The sequence below is a fragment of the Zosterops lateralis genome (genome assembly GCF_965231275.1).
Source record: "Zosterops lateralis genome assembly, chromosome: W".
NCBI classification, from domain to species: Eukaryota; Metazoa; Chordata; class Aves; order Passeriformes; family Zosteropidae; genus Zosterops; species Zosterops lateralis.
The window spans coordinates 12,491,632-12,514,759 of NC_139801.1; positions in this window are offsets into that span (position 1 = coordinate 12,491,632).

The following is a 23,128-nucleotide window of genomic DNA, read 5'->3' on the forward strand; positions in this document are numbered from 1 at the left end:
GTACAGAGAAAACAAGAGTTATGCTGGTGATTTAGATTAATGTACGCGTTTGTCTTGAGAAATTTGGAAATGGCAGCAACTAACAGTAAGGCTTAATATGCTTACAAGTATTGCAGTGGGCAGATGTTGCTTTTGCTGTCATTCTATTCAGAACAGCTTGAAAAGAATATACTCATGTAAGCAGATTATTAAACTCTGAAAATCGAGATTTAACAGGCTTTTAGTATCAAATGTTGCAAAACCCTGATACTATATATAAAGTTCAAATCACCTTTGAGATTCCAATGCTAAGCTCCCATAGAAACTGAGGTGAGTTTGATATCTCAACACCTACTTGACTTAAGCTAAAGGCTTTAAATGAGCTAATTACTCAGTCAGGATTTCAATGATAAGAATCGACCTCTGTTTTTTCTCTACTTGGGATGGAGATAAGGATAAGAGAGGCCAGACAACATTTCATCACCTAACACCACCAGCAGGAGATCTGGTGAGAGGATGGGGCATGAAGACAGAGGAAATGAGGGGCATCACAGAAACCCTCGCTTAGGCAGGTTTAAGCTGTTGCACATCTACCCTGCCTACATGCCTGTCTCAGGCAAGTGCCTGGAACTGAGCCCAGGAAACCTGCCTTTGCAGCTGTGCACAGGGATGCACAGAGACAGAGGAAGATCCAGCAGGTCTGGTCCCCAGCTACCACAAACTCCCAAGCACTGTGACCCCCTCAACAAGCTCTTTGCAAGTGGTGAAATGTGCCACTTGTGGCTTTGCTATGAACCTTTGTGCCATCCCATAAAAGAACAGTGTGATTTTGCGCACTCTGAAAAGTGTGAAAAACAGGAATGTGTTGCCTTTTATTTTTTCTTCCCACTTCAGCTTATGTTTTTCAACCACACAAAAGCACAACAAAAGACACAAGGCACTGTTCTGCATTACAGAAAAATCAACCTTTCTTGTGTGGTTGCCACTGTTTGCAAGCAGTCATTTCAAGGCACCATGTCCTAAATCCACAATAGGGATGACAATCAAACTATTAACCCACAGATCAAACCTCGGGAAGGAGGATGAATTCTTGCCATTAGATAGGCCAACGTGGAGAAGCAAATGATCATAAAGTAAGATTCGGTAAAAAAACCGAGGGATTAAAAGCAGGATAAAATACGCCAGCCAGCTGCATTGCACTGGAGCCCCAAGCATGCCACCTTTAGTCAGGGCAGAGGGGCTTAAGAGCAAGGAGGAAGCAGAGGATGGTTCAAGGCTCAAATTGGGAAGTGACACCCAGTAGAAAGACATTGAGCACATCCAGTCCATGGAGAGGAGAGACACTCTCATTGCCTGTGGGTAACAAAGCACTGGGATAAACAGGACAGAGTAAATACCAAGCCAGAAAAACCACAGGAGGATTGCAGGGTGCAGAAGGGACTGTTTGCATCAAATAGCAGGATACGCATTGTTGATATTATCAAGTCCGTGGGCGTACTGGCAAGGGCTGTGAAGTTGCTAATCCAGGCTTGATTTAACGTGTTATAGGAAAATGGCTTAGAATAACTAACATTTTTTTTCATGACAGAGACGTCTGGAAATGGATAAATCAGTACAGCTCTTTTCTGACTTAATGAACACTCAGGTACTACATTAGAAATGCAAGAGATAAATAGCCACAATCCCTACAAGAACATGATCAAATCCTGGACATGCTCATACAGATGCTCACACCGACCTTACAGACCCAACAATGTTCAGTTTTATCCATTGCCCACACAGCACCAGGCATGGAAACACATGGAAGCATAGAATCCACCCAACCATCGCTCTGCCCTGGTCTTCATCTGACCAGCAGATTCAGCAGGAGCTTTCTAGTTTATCTAGGAACCCAAGGTTTGCTTATGCCCTGCTGTGTAGTCCCTCCAACAGAGACCAGGGTTGAAGTCACTCATGAGGGCCAGGGCTTGTGAATGTGAGGCTGCTCGTGTCTGTCTATAAAAGGCCTCATCCTCCCAGTCTTCCAGGTTGGGTGGCCTGAAGCAGAGCTAGACTATAACATCACCTGTCTCTGCCCTCCCTTTAATCCTGACCCAAAAGCTCTTGATCAGCTCCTCACCCATCCCCAGGTGGAACTCCAGGTACTCCAGCTGCACATTTCACTCCAGCCGCACCTAGCCCATCACCCCGAAAAGGGTGAACAGTGTCTAGAAAGCAAGGAGGGTGATTCAAATTTCCTGAAAACTGCACACGCCTAGGTGAAAAGCACCCCCACTGTAGGAGCATCCATGGACAGCAGGGAGAAGGAACGCTGCTGACCTGAGATATTCTAGAAACACGTGGTTTTATTGCAAGGGTCATGGGTAAAAAGGGCCTGCTTTCAGCCACCAGCCTCGGCTGAAGCAAAGCCCCAAAGAGAGAGGAAGAGAGAGAGGGCATATGAGGTAAGGGAGATAGCAGGGGTAAGGGAGGTAAAAGAGCTAAGAGAGCTAAGAGGGGTAAGAGCGGTAAGAGAGTGAGGACTTTATTACAATACATTATATTTCCTTTTGTGTTGAATATTCTAATTTACAGCGACTAACCAGCATGAGATACAAAACCTACAAACTTTGCATGCAGCCTATGAGAACTACTATATTACCATATCATCCTATATTCTAAACTCTAAAGACTACTTTTCTTATCTACTTTTTCCCTGATACCTTGGCAGGGTGGAGAGGGGCTACATCCTTGGGTCCTTTTGTTTTCTATCTCGCAACCTATCTCCAGCTAATCACTGTCTTCCTGTCTGCCATGATCACATCTCAAAGTTGGCTTTCATTTCTATTTCACTCTCAGGTTTTACATCTGCAGTATTTCTTGCCAGGCAGTCATACCTGCAAGCCCTTCCTGTCCCATCTTTCCCAACACCCCACACTCAATTGAGGGCTCTGTCTTCAGAATTTCACAAAAGATCTCATAGTGCAAAAGGGGAAACTGTTTTGTGTATATGTGAATCTGGACTGCTTGGTGTAGTGAAGAGACAATCATAAGTAACTTAAGTAGTACCTCCCAGGCACATTTGGTCTCTTCACCCACCCAGGGAAGTGAAGAGAGACAGCAAGAGCTGTGTGTTTGTGTAACTAAGTCTTACCTCCCTGTAGTGGTTTTTCATCCCTTCACAAAATGACTGTAAACTCTAGTGCAAAAGACAAAGCTGCATTTTATGCTCTGTTAGCAAAACATAATGCTAGCCTCTCTTCTGTAGTTGAAGAGTGGACTCAAAATAATTGGTTTAATTTGGAGAGTGTGATTGATAGAATATGTTTTTTTACAACATGAAACAAAATTTCGATTTGGCTGAGATAAAACCATAATTTGTTCTTTTTTAGGTGCATGCCTTACGGCCGCTAAGAAGACCACTTTAAGCAGTGTAAAGAAGAGGAAACAATTATAGATTCTCTTCAAAACTTAGTGAGAATTTTGCAGAAACAATTAGATTAAGAAAGAAATGAAAATCATTTGCTGCAGGCTGCCTTGAGAGATGAATATCCTAAGAATTCAAAGAATGCTGACTCCCCAAAGGAGGCAGAGGAAAAAGAAACTCCCCACATTAATCAAATATACCCCCAGAAGGAATTGAAGTCAGTAAATAATTGTGGGGAAAACTGCTTCTCTTGTTGCCTGATCCGGAGAGAAAACACAAACTAACAGAGTGTCAGTTTATGCGGTGCTTTATTCGAGGGCCCTGGGGACCTGAGGACTAGCGTCTCAAAGTCAGCGTCCCAAGTTGGTTACAAAAGATGCTCATCTTTTATACCTTTGTTACAAGTCTTACTTCATCAGCCTACGTGCAGTCTCCTACGTACTTTACTTTAAACATTCACATTCATCTTCCAGGTAACCTTTCTAATGGCTATAAATTTTGCACGCTTGCTTTAGCTAAAATAAAGGTTAATTTTCTAAGCTTAACTCCCACCATAGAAAACATTTTATTGGTAACCATGTAATCATATTTCACAAGTAATTTGTATACCTATATGTACTACAACATATCCAATGCCATTCGATTCTGTATAGCCATCCTACTAGTTGCTTGTAGCTGCAAATTCAAATCCTTAAACCCCTTTTTAGTGGCTGATGCTAATCTCTCAGTTTGTCCCAAAAGTCGGTAGAGCATTTCCCTATTTCTATAGGTCGATATGGGAGCAAATAATGATTCTAACATCCAACCCAATTTGACCCCTCCTGATGGTTCGTGCCACTCATCTTCTGGATCTATTCCCTCCATGACCTCTCTTTTATTCCTCCTTCCTATGTCCAAATCTGTCAATCTTGATTGTTTCCAGAATGGGCATAATGTGGGCACTCCCAACGTTATTTGGGTCACCAATCCATCTATAGGTATATGTGTGGTCCACATTTCATGTCCCATGACCCATACTAAATTCCCTGGACTCCTTATGGTAGTAGTTTTGCAATTCACCTGCTTTTGTCCTTTTAATTCTCCTTTTATAGAGTGGTTGTATCCTCTACATTCACATCTCCATTTCAGCAAAATCTTCACTTGTACCAGCCTATAAGGGATTGATGAGCTGTGGAAGAAAAGCCTCATGCTATCATGGTCAGCCAATCTCTCTTTATTTCATTTGTCTTACATTTTTATACACTTCATAACTAGCTCATACATATTGCAAAAGTATAGCTCCTTATTGGCTCTTAGCCAATGACGCACACGTTGCTAAGTACTAATCCCAATGTTAGTGTTATCCTTATCTTTATGGCTTACTCCCTCATTCTTTAGGAAGTTCTGCATTTTGTTAACTAAACCAGATCTGCCTCAAGGACACTTTGACCTTTTAAACTTTTACTAGCTGCATAGAATCGTGTCCTTTGGCACGTAGCCATTCTTCAGTCAGGCTCTCTACATGTCCCTCGTTTTCTTTTGCGGCAAGTAAGGCAACATTTTTTGATGTAAATGCTGACATTAACATGCGCTGCAAGCATTGCAAAATACAAGGCAAAAGTAACAATAACATAAACAGAATAACTAGTCCTACAAGTATAAATTGAACCAAACCTTTAAGCCATCCCGTAAGTCCCCAGTCTCCAAGATTAAGTCCAAAAAATGTATCATCCCTGCGTAACAGTGCGGTATGCTGCTAAAATTGTTTTATCTTGGCATGGATGGACTCAGAGTTATTCTTTAAGTTCATGCAACACATTCCTTCAAAATCTTCACACCCATGGCCATGAGATAGGAGAAGGAAGTCTATAGCGGCTCTATTCTCCAAGGTGGCATGTCTAATACCGTCTACATCACTGGCTAGTGCAGACAAAATTTCCGATGTAGTATTAGCCTGCTTAGCAATCCAGCATTGCATTTTTTCTAATTCAAAAAGAGCATGTCCTACAGCCAGATGCGGAAGAAAGAGCGAGGCCGCTATCTGCTCTCCGCTGTTAAAAAGGTTGACGTTATCATTACAGGAGGAGTCGACGACCGCTCTTTTCTGACGAACTGTGACCTGTGTAATATTCGAGCGTACAGCTTTTAGCATTTCTTTAGAAGGGAGAGCAATCGCCAATTTCCCAAATGTACAGGGTCCCCCTATAGGCTTCTGCGGTATACCAGAAAAGGCACGATCGCCACAAAGCAAAAATATGCCCGGGGGCAGTTTTCTAGGGAAGGTGGTCCCCGGGGCAGGATGTGTCTTATCCCGTGCCAGGTTCCTACACCAATTACTGTTGTTTTTCCAAAAATTTTCATTAGGGGACACATCAGTGGTGAGTGTCAAATTACACCGCAAGTTGGAGCCTTCATTACATTTATACAATGAGCTATTCACAAACAAACAAGCTGTCGTGTTTAAGGTTCCCAGAATTTCAAGCTCATTAGGGGCTCCGCCTATGGGGTGTCTATCATCCCAGCTATCATAATGCTCTAAGCAATATAATATTCCTGTTCTATTATGGTTAGAGGAGTTGTAATTTTTGCAGTGCCAAGGATTCGAGCGGGGGTCCAGAATTGATGTGTCATTGTCACCCAAGGGAACTCCAATTAAACAGGTATGAAATGGAGATTCCGGCCTAGCGAGTGATACACAAAAATCTGTGCGGTTTAAAGACTTTGCTAGTGTAACCCACATGTTTTGCTTAGGGAATTGTTTAGCTATCGAAGGGATTTTATTTGTGGTGGCGTCGCTGCTGCTTAAAATGACGACAAGTAAAATCCCAATTACGGGGTTCAACTGCCACATGACTGGAACTCCCACATTTTAATTTAACCCAAGCACAATGGTAGTCCCCACAACAGGCAAAACACCACACGGGTAGGATATACCGAAAGCGCAATTCCTGCAACAGGGGAATGACGTGGAGCTGCACGTCCTCCTCAGATTCGATGTGGAAGGAGATCCCAAACTGCTTCTGTATTGTTAGCAGCAATGGTGCAAGCGTTGTCTGAAGCCTGTGACGCCTTCTTTCCTCCGGACTGCTCTTGTGGATTTGCAGGACGTGTCCATTTAGCAGGAATCCATTGAGAGCCTGTAGGGGTGGAAACACATACATAACCTCTTCCTCAGTAAAGAACCTGAGCAGGGCTTTGCCACACACCAGTTTGGGGGTCTCTATAGGTAACATATACAGGAGGGACGGGCGCGGGGTCCTTCTGAAAATGCATCATGACAGGGGGCACATCCCTGTCAGCAAACAGGCAAAGATGATTTAATACAAACAAAGCCCTAAGCAATCTTTCTGCTGGAATGTGTAGATCCGTATATTTTTCTAAGTACCGCTTCAGGATGCCATTGGCTCGTTCTACTACTGCCTGACCTGTAGGGACATGAGGGATTCCCCTAACATGTTTAATGTTCCAAAAACTAACTAATTTTGCAAATCTCTGACTGGCATAGGCAGGCCCATTGTCTGTTTTGATTTCCTTAGGAACACCCATAACTGCAATACAGCTATGCAGGTGTCTCTCAACATGCTTTGCTTGTTCTCCTGCCTGTGCGGTTGCCCAAATGTAATGACTATAGGTATCAATTGTAACATGAATATACTTCAGTTTCCCAAATGCTGCAAAATGAGTTACATCCATCTGCCATAAATGATTAGACTCCAAGCCTCTGGGATTGACTCCTAGGCCAATTCCTTGGCCTCCATTGTGGAAACTACAAGTGGGACATGCTTTTACTATTGCTCGAGCTTCGTTAAGTGAAATTTTAAACTCGCGAGCAAGTCCTTTGGCATTCTGATGAAAAATGCTGTGACTTTCTCGTGCGGCCGTCGTGCGCGGGAGAGGAGCTGGTTGTTGTATTGCTACTAGTTTATCTGCCCTGGCATTGCCTTCTCCTAAACCTTCTTCCAGTTTATGGCTTCGGATGTGTAATATGGAGTATGGGTGCTGTCGATTCCGTAGTGTTCTCTGTAGCTGCATGAAGAGTTTTCCTAGCCGTGGGTTGTTGACCTCCTTGATGCTCGCATCTTCTATTCTTGACGCAACTCCAACAGTATACATTGAATCTGAGATAACATTTACGGGCTGTGCAAAAGTTTGAAAGGCCCAAATGACCGCCACTAATTCCAAGGTTTGCAGGTTGTCTTGTGGAGTGGCCTGAATAATGTGATGATGCCACTGTTCTTGGATTTTCCATGTGACAGCTGCTTTTCGTGATCGTCGTCCAGCATCAGTGAAAACAGTAAGCGCATTCGGGATAGGCTTATCCTCCCGAAGGGGTTTAACAATCCACTGCCGTTGTCCTAACCATTGCAAATGCTTCGGGGCCAGCGGTGCTGAGGTGATGTGGCTAGGGGCATTAAGCAGGGCTTCCGCAAGTTCTGAAGAATTAAGAAGATACCAGTCCATTGTCGCCTTGTCCATTGGTAACTGAATGACTGCTGGCTCTGATCCACTCATAGCAACAACACGTAGTCGACCTTTCATGATCAAGCTAGCAAGGCGTTCGATTTTTTGGGTTATTGTTTTTCTTTGTTGTAATTGAGGGCTTAACCACTCCAACACCTTTGTCTCTACCGGACCGTCCTCCCCCGTTTTCTTTAGCTGTGTGACTGCTCCTAATAAGTGTTGCTCACTACTCCATATAGTCAAACAGATGGGAAGGGAGGGGTCATAGCGAGTAACAAAACCAGTAGAGATACACCACAAAATTTGCTGCAATGCTGCTGATTGTGTGGACGATAGCACCATGGGAGTACAAGGGTCTGTGCCTTTTAATAATGGTCGCAGAGTGTCCAACAGCATGTTGGGGATGCCAACGATGGGCTTCAGCCATTGAAGGTCACCAAGTAGCTTCTGTGCCTCATGGAGGGTGGTCGGCGTGGCCTGAATTGTAAGTTTCTGAGGTCTAACTTGTTTATCTGTAATTGTCCATCCCAAATACTTCCAAGGGGCCTGTCGTTGAATTTTCTCTGGCGAAATTTGAAGGCCATGCTGGTGAAGCAAGGATGTGATCATCTGCATCTGTTGATCTGAGAAGGGGGACTGTTGAGCAAACAAAATATCGTCCACTTAATGATATATAATAGTTTCAGAGAGTGCTTTTCTAATAGGTTGAAGAGCCATGTCAACATATAACTGACAAAGAGTCGGAGAGTTTCGCATGCCTTGTGGTAATGTAGTCCATTCAAATCGCTTATCTGGCTCACCTCTATTTAAAGATGGTAACGTGAAAGCAAAACGCTTAGTGTCCTGGGGATGTAAGGGTATTGTGAAAAAGCAATCCTTCAGATCAACAATCAACACGGGCCAGTCTTGGGGCAGCATTGCTGGGTTGGGGAGACCAGGCTGAAGGGCTCCCATTGGCTCCATTTGTTGGTTTACAGCACGCAAGTCTTGTACTAGGCGATAGTGTCCAGACTTTTTCTTAATGACAAAAATGGGTGTATTCCATGGGCTAGTAGAAGGTTTAAGATGTTTCAAATGTAGCTGTTCATTCACCAAAAGGTGTGCTTGTTCAAGATTTTCCCTTTTTAAAGGCCACTGCTTAACTACCACAGGTGTATTGGAAGTCCAAGTCACTGGTAGAGGGAATTTCCAAACAATGGCCATTACGTTAAAGGAGAGTCTGTTAAAACAAAACCCAATTGCGACAAGAGGTCTCGGCCAATAATACAATCAATCCCCGTAGGAAGTGGTGTAAGAGAAAAAACAGCGGTGGCGTGTTTTCCTTCCAGCTCAGCAGTCAGCGGTGGGGAGCGTTTTGCCAATTGTACTCCTCCTATTCCTGAGATGGTTGCACTGGTTGCAAAGGTAGGCCATGATTCAGGATACTTAGTGTTGTCAATAATGCAGGTGTCGGCCTCCGTATCCAGGAGGGCATTGTATAAGGTGAGAGTCCAATTGTTATAATATACTCTGCATTCTTTCTTCGGTCGCGCTGTGAGGTCAAATGCTATTAGAGAAATCTCACCTGAGGAGCCAAACTGTCCTTCTCCTCGTGGTAAGGGAGAGCGGGGAATGACTTTATTAGCAAGCTGTGGCAAGGGCACAAACTGTGCAATTTTTTGTCCTTTTGGGATTGTAAGCGGTGGGTACTGCGTGCTGACAATAATAAAGATCTCTCCTTCTGTGTCGGCATCGATCACTCCTGGCATCACATGGAGGCCCATTAGGGTTCCTGATGAGCGTCCCAGTAGCAGTCCTCCAACCGATTGGCCTTCCAGCTTTAGTGGTCCTCGGACGCCAGTGGAGATGGCATGGGGGGCATCATTGTAGAGGGTAACATCTACTGCTGTTTCCTGGTCAATCCCGAGGCTTCGGGCAGTTGCAGGGGCGAGGCTGTCATGGGTTTTCCCGGGAGTGAGGCTACTTGTGTCTCTGCACGGCCCGTCTTCGCACTGGCTTTGAAGTTTCCCTGCTCTCGGCGGCAAGCATGACCATTGTGGGTGCTGGATTGACATTTTCCGCACCAAATGCCTGTCGCGGTGCACTCACGACGTATATGTCCGGTGCGTCCACATCGAAAACACTTCATCCGAGCTCCTGTGGGAGCTGGACGGCGCTGCACTGCCGGGGCCTGAAGGAGTGCAAGGGCAGCTAAAACCTGTTGCTGAGCCTGTGCTTGATTATTCAGACCTTCACTTATCTTTTCCCCTATTTTTTCTAATGCCTGTATCATAAAAACTTGACTGCCAGCAGGGAGCGCTGCAGCCTTATCTAACAAGTCACGAACCGACCAATCTCCTGGTGCAGTCGAGATAAGAGACCGGGTGGATGAATTTCTGTTCTGAATAACACATTGTTTCAGGATTGCATCACGCATGTGATCAGCAACGCCTGCTTTGGATAAAGCAGTCATAATCTTATCTACAAATGCACCAAGAGGTTCCTCGCGACCTTGTTTAATTCCCATATAGACGGGAACACCTCCGGGGTCCCGAACTTTATCCATGGCTCTTTTTGCAATGGCCATAGCTTCCCTAAGCTTGTCCGGTCCTAACGCAGCCTGCTGTTCTAAAGGAATGTGGTTACCATCGCCCATGAGCTCATCTAATGTAATTCCTTGAAGAGGATCTCCCGCAGGGCGCGGCAAAGCAACAGAAGCAGCTGCTTCCTCTTTCCAGCGCGCCTCAAAAAGTATTTTCTGGTGGGGGGTATGTATTAAACGAGCTATGCCTTTAATATCTCCAGGCAACAAGACCGTGGAATTAAAAAGATAATCTAACATCTGTTTTGCGGGCTCGCTGGTGACCCCAAACTGAGCTACGGTGGCACGGAGCTGTGCTAGCAGTTTCCAATCTAACTGTGTCACATCCGCTCTCGGGGGCGCCCCTTGCCGCTGATGAAAAATGACAGGGAACGCCAGCGACATTGCTGGAACCTGCTCCTGGGCCGCCGCTGCCAGATCTAAGTCGCCGTCATTAATGCCTTGTTTAGCCAACGCTGCCCATGCCTCCCTTCTCTTTTTTGCCATAGCCTCCGCGAGGTCCGACAGGACACCGGGGAACGGCTCCGTGGCATTACTGGGAGGTGGGGGTGGTGCGAGCGGAACCGGAACGGCAGATGGGAGCACCGGCGGCAAGCCGGACAAGGCTGACGGTGGGATCGGCGCGGGAACGGCAGGATTATAAGAAAAGGGGGGGGCTGACGGGGGAGCGGCAGGATTATCAGGAAAAGGGAGGGCTGGCGGGGGGGCCTCTGGGATTTCTACCGACGCGAACATAGGGGGATTAGGTGCGGAAGGATCGTAGTCCCGGTTTCGCGCCTGCGCTAACCGAGCGCTTTCCGCCGCTCGTTTTTCCGCCTGAACCATAAGTAACGCATTCTGCACTACTTTCCAAAATTTACTCATCTTTTTTGCTGGCTTATCGTCATCTAACACTAAATCCCACAAACGATCTCCGTATCTGCGCCACTCAGCTAAATCATGAACACTATGAGGGTCTGAAAAGAACCCATACGAGAGCGCATGCGCCAAAAGCGCTGGCAGATCTTTATCTAACTCTACACCCTTAATATCCCGCTTCCTAAGAAAAGTAGTAAAAAGTTCATACGCCGCTTGCCTGTCCATGCTTACTCGGTACCGTTGCAACCCTCAGGCGTCGGCAGCGCGTATCGGCAGAGGACACCGATGTATCCCTCTGGGCGAAGTGGCCTGACGACTTCTTCCGATGAAGCAAGGCGCAGCGCCAAAATCCACCGTCTTAGTGACCCGAACCCAACACAGCTCTTTTAAGAGGGAAAGGGGATTTGGCTATTCGGGCGCCAATTGTAAGGGATTTATTGAGCCGTGGAAGACAAGCCCCATGCTATCATGGTCAGCAAATCTCGTTTTATTTTAATTGTCTTACATTTTTATACACTTCATAACTAGCTCATACATATTGCAAAAGTATAGCTCCTTATTGGCTCTCAGCCAATGACGCACACGTTGCTAAGTACTAATCCCACTGTTAGTGTTATCCTTATCTTTATGGCTTACTCCTTCATTCCTCAGGAAGTTTCTGCATTTTGTTAACTAAACCAGATCTGCCTCAATGACACTTTGACCTTTTAAACTTTTACTATCTGCATAGTATGTGTCCTTTAGCACGTAGCCATTCTTCAGTCAGGCTCTCTACATGTCTTCAAAGATAGTAGGTGTGCTCTTGGCTGAATGCCAAGCACCCAGCCATTAACTCTTTGCTTTATTATCTCTATCTCCTATTGTCTTTTATTAAACTTTTTAAATTTTACCAGGAAAGTGAACCTCATTTTTCACACTTGTCACGCCCATTCCTCAAATGTTATCTGACCATGCAGATGATTTAGTTATTTCAGTTATTGCAAGTTAACTGCAAGTACTCTAAATCAACATCAGCTGCTTTACTAATATGTCTGAGTTAAATTATTTCCACTTAGCCAAAAAAAAAAAAGGATTAGTTTTTATTTCACAGCTATAGCTACTTCTGCAAAAGTGAATATTATAATAAAGTGCACAACACATAGCATCTACTTTAATATTTGCAAAAGCCAAAACTATGTGTTTATCACATTTGATTAAACTTGTGCCCAGTTGTAAGAGGTTTCTGGAAAGGCAGAAATTTATTCCTTAAATAATTTATTCATGAAATAATTTATTTCTCAAAAAATTCTGTCTGCTATGTTCTCAAAGTATCAGTGGTATTTTAAAATCAAAATACCACAAGGAAGGGGGAAGATTATGTTCTTGTCTTAGTTTTAGACAGTTTCATGGGGCAGAAACTCTGAAATAAGTTACCTCTCCTTAGTTTTCAACCTCTTCTCTATCAATAAGGAGAGACAAATGTGAAAATATATAAGTAAAAAAATAATGATTTACTAAAAGAAAATAGCAATAACCAATTGATACAAAGGTGCTTAGTCACATGCCTCCCCCCAGAAACAAAGAAAACAAGATGGCAGCCACCCAGGCAGCCCATGTGGCCCAGAGGACAAAAGACAAGATGGCGGGACTCCCATCTATGGACCACATGGTTGAGAGAGAGAACAAAGTAAACAACATGGCAAGTGATGCTTTATGTTTAAAGAAAACAAACTCCCTCCCCACCACAAACAAAGTAGCAGGGAGGAGGGGAAAAACCAAACCTGGGAAAAACTGGTTTTGTCCAAAATGAGTCAATGCTGCTGGGGTGCTGGTGCAGGCTCCCATGTAGAGGCTTGGCAGGCTTTCTGTCTGTGGTGCACCAGCAAAAAAGCCTTGGAGTGCTCCCCCCCCCCCCCCCCCCCCTTGGCAAATGGCAGGCGGCAGCAGTAAAGACACTGCAAAATTCTCCAGAGCCCAGAGAAAACAAAAGAGAGTACTCCAGGTCTCCTTTCCCTGTTTTTAAAGGGACTCTGCACCCCTCCTCGTTTGAGTAAAATACAGAGGTTTTGCTTCCAACTCCAGGTTCTAAAGAGACAGTAAACAAACTTGCATGGGTTGATGTAGACAAGATATGGAATACACAGTTTGCAGTCACCCTTAGACTCTACCTCATATTCCTATAACCAGGACAGTTCTGAACTAGAAAGCAAATTTCCTTTGAAGGTATTGCTCTACTTGAGAGACTCAGAATTCCTTTCATTCCCTTCATATTGAAATGTGGCTGGCTATGGTAAATTCAGGAGGTTGAGCACTAGGAGTCAGGGAAACCTGAGCAAAAGCAGAGAGACCCAGCAGGACCTGGCAGTTCCTGTGCATGCGGCTGACATGGTGATGGTGTTACCAGAGCAACAGTGGGAAATGTAAACAGTTCCAGGGAACAGGGTGGGCAAACAGGGTGGGGTAGTGCAGTTTGCTCACAGGTAGGGCCAACCAATCACCCATATTAGAACCACTTCCAGCAAAAAAGCATGAAGGGTGTTAGGAATTGGAGACTCCTGTGGTGGTGCATCCTCCTCTCCCCCCGTTACAACCCACCCCCACAAAGATGAGAGTAACCCAGTATCCTGGGGTGACTTTACGATGCTGAATTGTACCCCCATCCATCTGTTTATCCCAGAAATAAGTTTTGCACCTTTAAAACTAGATCTGAGAGTGAAGGAGGGGAGAAGGAGAAGTGGTGGAATGTCTGAGGCAGTTGTATTCAAAGCATAGAGATAAGAGCTTCATCTTTCCTTCTCAGGAACTTTGTTGTCTGCAGCACGGACAGCAGGAGAGAGCTCTCCTTTGCTTTTAGTTAGTTTTTTTTTAGCTAGCTGAGGCAGAGAAGTTCCCCAGACGGTTATTGCGGGGTCCGGTGCGAGCTTTTACTGGCTAGCTCTCTCATCGGCCTCAATATAGAGGGTACAGCCTTGTACCTTTGATGTTTGGTGGGTCTGAACCTCAGACAGAAACTTGGTTATGGCGTGGAAGAAGGAGGACTCTCACGTGGGAAGCAGATAAGTTTATTCAACCCTGAAACCCACATGAAGAGTGAGCTCTCTGGGGCACAGGTTGCCCATTAAATACCAGGGGCATCTCCCGGGCAAGGCAGCACCCAGAAACAATTCTGGTGATGGGGTGAATGACTAAGAACAGGGGGCATTGGCAGGGCCATCTATGGACATAAAGGGGAGTGGAGAACTTGATCACCCTGAAGCTCCACCAGAACTCCCAGGCTTTAGGGCATGGTGGCAGTGTGACAAGATCAGGGAAAGGCTACAGGGAATTGGGAATGGGGGATGTAGAGATAAATCATTACAAAACTAATAACAAAACATACAGAACTTTAGGAAACCCAAAATGTACACCGCAACAGACAGTGGCTTTTCTTTTTCTTGGAACTGATTGGCCCTGCTCTGGACTGAAAACCCAAAAAACCACCGGGAGTTCATGCCTGTGGCCCACCAGGGCCTGAGACGCGGCATTTTCCAGTGCAGCAGGGACGGATAAGAGACTGAGTGAGCTGAGCTACACCCCATGACAAGGACTTTCTGAATTTGCCATCTCTTCAGAAGAGCGAGAGGTTTTATTGTTTAATATTAATCAATTTTTTATGCTTATGAATACTTTGCTTGTTAAATAAAGAGTTTTTTCCACTTTTCTCCAAGGAAATCTTTTCCCAAACAAGTAGTGGAAGGGGTCGCTTGAATCTGCTTTCTAGAGGGACCCCTTTGGAAGTTTCCTCCCAAATTTGCCCTAAACCAGGAAACCCAGTTTCTTGTTAATGGATCCCTTGGGGCAGATTAAAGTGAAATGACACTGAATGATCAGTGTTTGAAAAAAATATATATATTTAGGATTTATTTTAGAACAATTTGATTGCAATAGAAGACAGGTATGGAGCTGTTTTGGTTATTATTATCTATAGTAATTGTTATGGGGAATGTACTGTATAAAACAATTTGTGCTAAAATAAAGTAATATAAAATAAAGAAAACAGAAGCCGATTCCGGGAAGGCTGGTTTGCATTCGTAAGGAGATGGGTGGCTCCGGCAGAGAGAAAAGAAATCAACAGAAAAGGGAGTCTCAACCTCAGAGATAGGCCATCAACGGTGATTAATTAAGGATACCCCAAATCAGATATGCCTTAACTACTGGGCACACCCGCTGGTCAACCAATGTTGCCTTCTCGGAAATCTCATCAATTCATTGGCTCTGCTCGGAAACCTGTTCAGGAGGACTAGAGTCTCAAAAGAGGAAACATGAATATACAATCTGAGCAAAGGTGGACCAAGAAACCCAGCCTGGGGGAAAATAAATGGTATAAAAACTGGACTCATGGTGGTGGGATTTGTGAACGGGGAGGGGGGATAGGTGCGATAGAGGCCTATCCTGCATTCACCCAGTGTCGGTCCCGGGATCGGGACTGTCCTTTTGTCGTGGCTTTCTGTGTTCACTGTTTCGCGAAAAATAAATTCTATTTTTTATTTTTCAAATCCGGCTGTCTCATTTATAACAGATTGGTGACCCTGACGTGATACAATTTTGGGGTTCACAGGTACCTCGCATTGCTCAGGAGACGCCCTGCTGATTTCCAGCGGCCTGACAGTGTGGGAAACCCCGTGGAACCAATTGTATTATGAACAAATTTAGGCCACAGCCACAATAAAAGGGACTCAGGTTCGGAATTCGAGTTGAGAACTCAAAGGGAAGGGAACCCAGGAGAAGGGTTTCCCTGACCCACAGCTAAATTTTTCCACTTGTAAAATTCTACGTGCATGAAGAGCCCACGCAGGAAAAGGAACTGTAAGCATTGCATGGTTGAATGAGTGTCACTGAGCATGTGTCTGAAACGTGATATTATGGCGAGGCGAAAGCAACCCTTGCGGTCGCAGTTCCACTCTCCCGCGAGGGAAGTGGTCGACCAAAAGGGAAGCAAACGTAATGGGATAAAATACTCCTTTCATGCATTAACCCTAAAACTAAGGAAGGTTTTTGGGGATTGGTCACAAGGGAACTAAAAGGGAAGGTTACGTCCTTTGAGTTCAGGAATTGGTAAACCTTTTAGTTCAGGGCTTGGTAAGCCAAGGAAACACAGACCAGGTGATCAGGAGTATTTCTTCAATCAAAAACCCACAGAACAGTTCACTGCAGGGTCAGTAGTTTGAGGAAACTGATCAACAAGGTAAGTGTATTGAGGTGTCAAATAAAGAAATAAAGGTTTTTTTGTGTGAAATCAACTTTGGACCTTTCAGAGGGAATCATCAGTAAGTACAAATTATAATTTGAAAAGAAATGAGACAGAAAAATAGTAAAACCCAGAAAAAGACCCCAGAGAAACAAAAAATAGAAAAATGGAATGGTGCTCTCGAAATCCCAAGGGAGAGCCCTTTAGGTTGGTTGTTGGAAAATTGGGGAGACTGTCCCAGGAGAAGGAAACTGTCTAAGTAAAAGATGATACATTATTGTGTGGAAGTGTGGGGAGGTAAGGAAATAAGGGAACATCTGATTTGGCCCACGTTTGGAACATTTGAAATGTGGGCCTGCCGAGCATTGAATAAATTTGTGGGTAATAAAAAGCCCGTGGATTGGGAGGAAAGGCGGTATGCAAGAATCTGGGAAGGACCTCAGATAGGGTTATTCCCGGTGGAAACCAAAAAGGGAGTCAATGGTCAGAGTGAAAAGTGGGAACCCCTTGATAACCTCCCGCCCCTATACTTGGTATCTGTGCCTGCCCAAGCCCAGGCTCCCCCATCTGCTCCCTCAGACCTCATGTTGCAGCCGGTGCAGGCCCAGGCCCCTCCCTTGGAGTCCTTGGCGCCTTTGCCAGCACAAGCGGCGGCAGTGCTTCCCCCGCTGGCTATGTCAGCAGTGCCCTTGTTGCCATCTCCCCCATCACCACCTCTCATAGACCTCCAGCCCCCTCCAGTGTCTGTCCCCAACCGCAGCAGATTCCAGGACCTCCTTACTCCCAGGTAAGTTTCCAGCCCCCGCACCTATTACCCTTCCAGCCCGTCGAAACCCCACCCCTGCTGGCACTGACCCCGGCACCCCAGCCCACACTGTCCAGAGCCCAGCCCCAGTCCATTCATGTTCCCCCTCCAACTGGAACTAAAAAGCAAGCCCCACTCACCGGAATAACTTACTGTCCCCCGAGAACAAGGCGTAGAGCTAAAAAGCTCAATGAGGAGGAGAGTGAGAGTGAGGAAGAAGGCCACCACCTTCTTCCATTGAGAAAAGTACCAACTGCGCCGGGGATCATAGGCTACATAAATGTACCTATCAATACGGGGGATGTGAGGGCATTTAAGTAGGAAATGGGGAGACTGATGGATGATCCTTTTGGGGTTGCTGAAAGATTGGATGAATTTTTGGGCACTAGTATTTACAGCTTTGAGGATATAAGCTCGATACTAAGGTCATCGTTTAACACTGAAGAAAGGGAAATGATCAGACAAGCAGGAATTCAGGATTGGGAATGCTGAAACCCCCAAGGAGTAACTAGGGAACAGAAATGGCCGAGCCAGGACCCAAGATGGAATGCTCAGTCTGAAGAAGGTAAGCGTAACATGGTGGATTTAAAGAATATTGTGATCCAGGGCATAAGGGAAGCCGTGCCTAGGGGTCAAAACATCTGTAAAGTGTTTGGGGAATGTCAGGGGAGGGATGAAACTCCGACTGAATGGCTGGATGGTTTGCAGAAAAGTTTACAGGTATATTCTGGCACGGATCCGAACCCCACGATTGGGGAGGTGTTGCTAAAAGCCCAGTTTGTGGCAAAATCGTGGGAAGACATTTGGAGGAAGCTTGAAAAATTGGAGAATTGGCAAGAAAATGGTTTACAAGAATTGCTAAGGGAAGCTCAAAAGGTTTACATGAGGAGGGATGAGGAGAAGCAGAAAATACAGGCAAAGGTGTTGGTGGCCGCAGTCAGAGAAGCACAGAAACAGGAACATGTCTGGGATCTGGTAAAACCAACCCAAAACCACGGGGCTCAGGGGAAGCAACCAGCACCCACGGGGAAAGATTCTGAAAATAAGAGGGAGGTTCCAGAATGTTACTATTGTAAAAAGAAGGGACATCTTAAAAGGGATTGCAGGAAAAGGATGAAAGATGAGCAGATCTTTCAGGAGGATTAGAGGTGTTGGGGGCTCTTCATTTCGGGGACCAGAACAACTAAGGAGCCCTTGATAACATTCAAGGTAGGTCTCCAAAAGAAACAAGTTTTATTTTTGGTTGATATCAGTGCAGAGAAATCCACATTGCAGAGATTACCACCAGGATGCACTAAAGGTAAGGAAACTATGTTAGTAATTGGTGCAAAAGGCAAGCCGTTTAAAGTGCTGGTGATAAAAGATGTGGAAATTGAATCAGAGAATAAAATTTGCTTAGGGAACATGTTACTGGTAGAAGAAGCAGACTACAACCTATTGGGAAGGGATTTGATTGTGGCTCTCGGGATAAACTTGATGGTAAAAGAATCCCAGTTGGTGGTGAGCTTGTATAAGTTAACTGTCGCCCCTAACTTTCTTGCTTTCGAGTGTTTGAACCTTTGCAGCCTGATTCTCACGCTGCTTCACATAAACAATATTTTATTCTTAGAATTTATCAGTATGTTTTGCATAGTTGTTCTCTGAGAGACAACTTGACTGATGGTCATAGTGACCAATCAGGTCAGGAGGTTGTAACCTCCTTGGGCCAATCTTGGCCCTCTGTACAAAATGTATATAAGTAGATTGGAGTCAGATAATAAAGGGCCTTCCATGTTTGACCCTGCTGCTGCCTGCTGTCCTCTGTGAGGGTCCACACTCACGTCGCAACTTGTTACCCCTCTAAAGGCGGGGGTAACAGTTAACCACTGCGGATGAAGGTAAGATAGATTCTAAGGTTTGGTATGCCCCAGGGGAAGCAGAACAATTGGAAATAGAGCCTATACATATTGAAATAGAAAAACCAGAAGAACCAATTCGGATTAAACAGTATCCCATCTCAATGGAGGGGAGGAGATGTTTGAAACCGGTAATAGACAATTTGGTAAAAAGGGGGACGTTGGAACTTTGCATGTCTAGACACAACACCCTCATCCTTGCTGTAAGAAAAACGGATGGAAACTACAGATTGGTACAGGACCTTCGTGCTGTGAATGAAAGAACGAGAACCAAATTTCTTGTTGTGGCAAACCCTTATACCCTCCTAAATAGTTTCCCCCAAGGACACCTGGTATAGTGTGATAGATTTAAAAGATGCCTTTTGGACCTGCCCTCTAGCTGAGGAAAGCTGAGATTATTTTTCTCTTCAATGGGAAGACCCTGAAACAACCTTGTGGACTCACCGAATCTGTTTGGACAAGCTTTGGAACAGTTATTAAGCCAATTCAAGCCAGTAGAAGGAACCAAATTGCTACAATATGTGGATGATTTGCTAGTGGCAGGTCCAAAGGAGGAAGATGTAAGGACAAGTACAATTGCTTTACTAAATTTCTTGGGAAATAAAGGATTAAAGGTTTCAAAATCTGATCTTCAGTTCATGGAGCCAGAGGTAAGATATCTGGGACATTGGATAACAAAAGGTAAAAAGAAATTGGACTCTGAAAGGGTGGCGGGTATTATTGCGTTGCCATCCCCACGGACAAAAAGGGAAATAAGACAATTATTGGGGCTTTTGGGATATTGCAGACAATGGATTAAAGGATATAGTGAAAAGGTAAAATTTCTGTATGAAAAACTTACTACAGACAGGTTGAAATGGACTGAGCAGGACAAAAAAGGATTCAGGGAAAATAAAGACACTTTAGTAGCAACACCAGTGCTGAGTCTCCCAGATGTGAAAAGGCAATTCCAGTTATTTGTGGATGTTAGTAGTCATACTGCTCATGGGGTTCTAACTCAGGACTGGGCACGGGCCAGGAAGCCTGTGGGGTATGTATCAAAGCTTTTGGATCTGGTAAGCAGAGGGTGGCCTACGTGTTTGCAGGCGGTTGTGGCAGTGGCTTTATTGGTAGAGGAGGTGAAGAAGGTTACCTTCGGAGCCCCTTTGATAGTATATACTCCTCACAATGTGAGGGGTATCTTGCAGCAGAAAGCAGATAAGTGGCTTACAGATGCTAGACTTCTTAAGTATGAGACTATATTGATACACTCACAGGAGTTGGAGTTGCGGACAACTTAAGCTCAGAATCCGGCCCAGTTTTTGTTTGGTGAACCATTGGAAGGAATTACTCATGATTGTGCAGAGGTCGTGGAGTTGCAAACAAAAATAAGGCCTGATTTGGACGAAGAAGAGCTTGAGGAAGGAGAAAAATGGTTTGTGGATGGCTCAGCAAGGATGATGGAAGGAAAAAGAAAATCTGGATATGCAAAACAGGAAGGTAGTGGAGTCTGGACCTCTCAGTGCTAGTTGGTCTGCTCAGGTGTGTGAGTTGTATGCAATTCTGCGGGCACTCAAGGGACTGAAAGGAAAGAAAGGGACAATTTTTACTGATTATAAGTATGCTTTTGGCGTAATTCACACTTTTGGGAAAATTTGGGAAGAAAGGGGTTTGGTTAGTACCTGTGGGAGAGGGTTGGTACATGGGGAAATCATAAAGCAAATTTTGGAAGCAATCAGGGAACCAGAGGCCATTTCAATTGTGCACATCAGGAGTCATCAGGTTGGTATGCAGTTCAGAACTCGGGGAAATAATCAGGAAGCTAAGAATGCTGCTTTGTTGGTGATGAGTACTCTGGAAATAGAGGGGGGTGAGGTTCAGGAATATCTTCCTCCACCCTCCCCTGAGGAAATAGAAGGGTACAATAAAATAGGTGGAAAATTAGAGGAAGGCAGATGGAAACTACCGGACAGGAGAGAATTGCTGTCTAAAGGATACACTAGGAGAGTTCTGAAGAGACTCCATCAGCAGACTCATTGGGGTGCACAGGCTCTCGTGGAACAATTTCTAAGATTTTTTGGATGTAAAGGAATTTATGAACTAGCCAAACAAGAGGTACAGGGATGTATGACTTGCCAAAAAATGAACCGAGCTAGATCAAGACAGGCACTTTTGGGGGGATGACCATTAGCATATTGGCCATTTGAAAGAGTTCAAATAGATTTCACTGAATTACCAAAAGTGGGGAGATACAAATATTTGTTGGTGTTGGTGGATAAATTGACTCACTGGGTAGAAGCCTTCCCAAGTGCCTGAGCCACAGCCCAGACTGTGTCAAAGATTCTGTTGGAAGAAATTATACCTCGATATGGGGTAATAAACCATATTGATTCTGATCAGGGGACACATTTTACCTCAAAGATATTTAAACAATTAGTAGATGCCCTGGGGATTCGGTGGAAATTCCACACTCCGTGGCATCCCCAGAGCTCAGGACAAGTGGAAAGAACAAATCAAACTTTGAAGGCCCAATTGTCTAAATTAATGTTAGAAACTAAAATGTCCTGGGTAAAATGTCTCCCACTGGCACTTTTGAATAAGAACCATGCCTCACTCTGAGACTGGAATTTCTCCATTTGAAATGCTATATGGAATGCCATATGAACATGGGATGCCCGTAGGGCACCCCCTCATGGAAGATGGTCAGGTCCAACCCTATTTAGTACCTATAAACCAGCATTTGCAGGAACTATGAAAGCAGGGAATGGTGACTCAAAGTACCTCCTTGGGGTTTCCGATCCACAAGATACGGCCTGGTGACGAAGTGTTGATCAAAACCTGGAAAGACATTCTGCTGGCACCTCACTGGGAAGGTCCCTTTCTTGTCCTTCTTACCACAGATACAGCTATTTAAACCGCCAAAAAAGGGTGGACTCACGCATCCAGAGCTAAGATGGTGGAACACCGAACAGAGTCTCCCAAGTGGAAAGTGACCTCTTCCCCAGGGGACTTGAAGATAAAACTACAGCGCAGTAGTAAATGAGCAACTGGGACCAGATAAGTTGCCAAGTGCCTGGATGTGAATGCTTTCCTTTTGTACATTTTAAGTGTGTATACTGCAAGGAGATTTGGGTCGCTCACTGCAAGGGTGGGGATCGGCCAAGGGGTTTGTGTTATAAGTGTTTTGAGGAGGAGTAGAGACTGACCTACCAGATTTTAGTGCTCGCTACTAATTCAGGTATATTAGAACTAAACTCCCCGGAGTGGTATTTACTATTCCAAAAGGGAGTGAGGGGTAAATTGGATGAAAAGGCAAATGTCCTTGAGGTCGAGTGTCAGAGGACCAATAAGGTACCTTGTAGGGCAGACCCAGTCAAACTTTAAAGGTGGAATGTTTTTAAAAGGAGGTTTCCAGTTCGGACTAGCTTTGGCACCCCTGAAGAATATCCTTGCTCCCACAAAGATGTTTTGCCTCACTGTTGGTGGCACCCTAATGGGCGAAGGCAGAGGCAGAGGGATATGCCTGTGGGGAGTCCTGCTAGTCCTGAGCCTAGTCGTGTGTGGAGTAACCAGGGGGCACACCAAGGATCAGCTCAACACTGAACGGCATGAGGACGAATGTTGGCAGTGTCTGCAAGCTATCTGAAAGGGGCAGGGAGCCCCTAGAGGAGCCCAGTTTGACTGTCAGGATAATACGGCAAAGGGGTACTGCACCTACAATGGCACTCAGTACCAAACTTGCAAATTGGGAGGGGAAGTAATTTGCCAAAGTCTAAAAGCAGAATCTAAAACCGGGAAATCAAAAGCTCACTTTTCTCATGTATTAAATAAAAGAAATGTGGAAGAGATAACTACTATCCCCGTTTGTCAGCAGTGCAATCAGACAGTATGGATAGGGGGAAAGACCAAATCCCCTTTTGTAGGATACTTTCCACTTTTGTAGGTGAATAATTTGTGTTATGATAACAACCAAATAGAA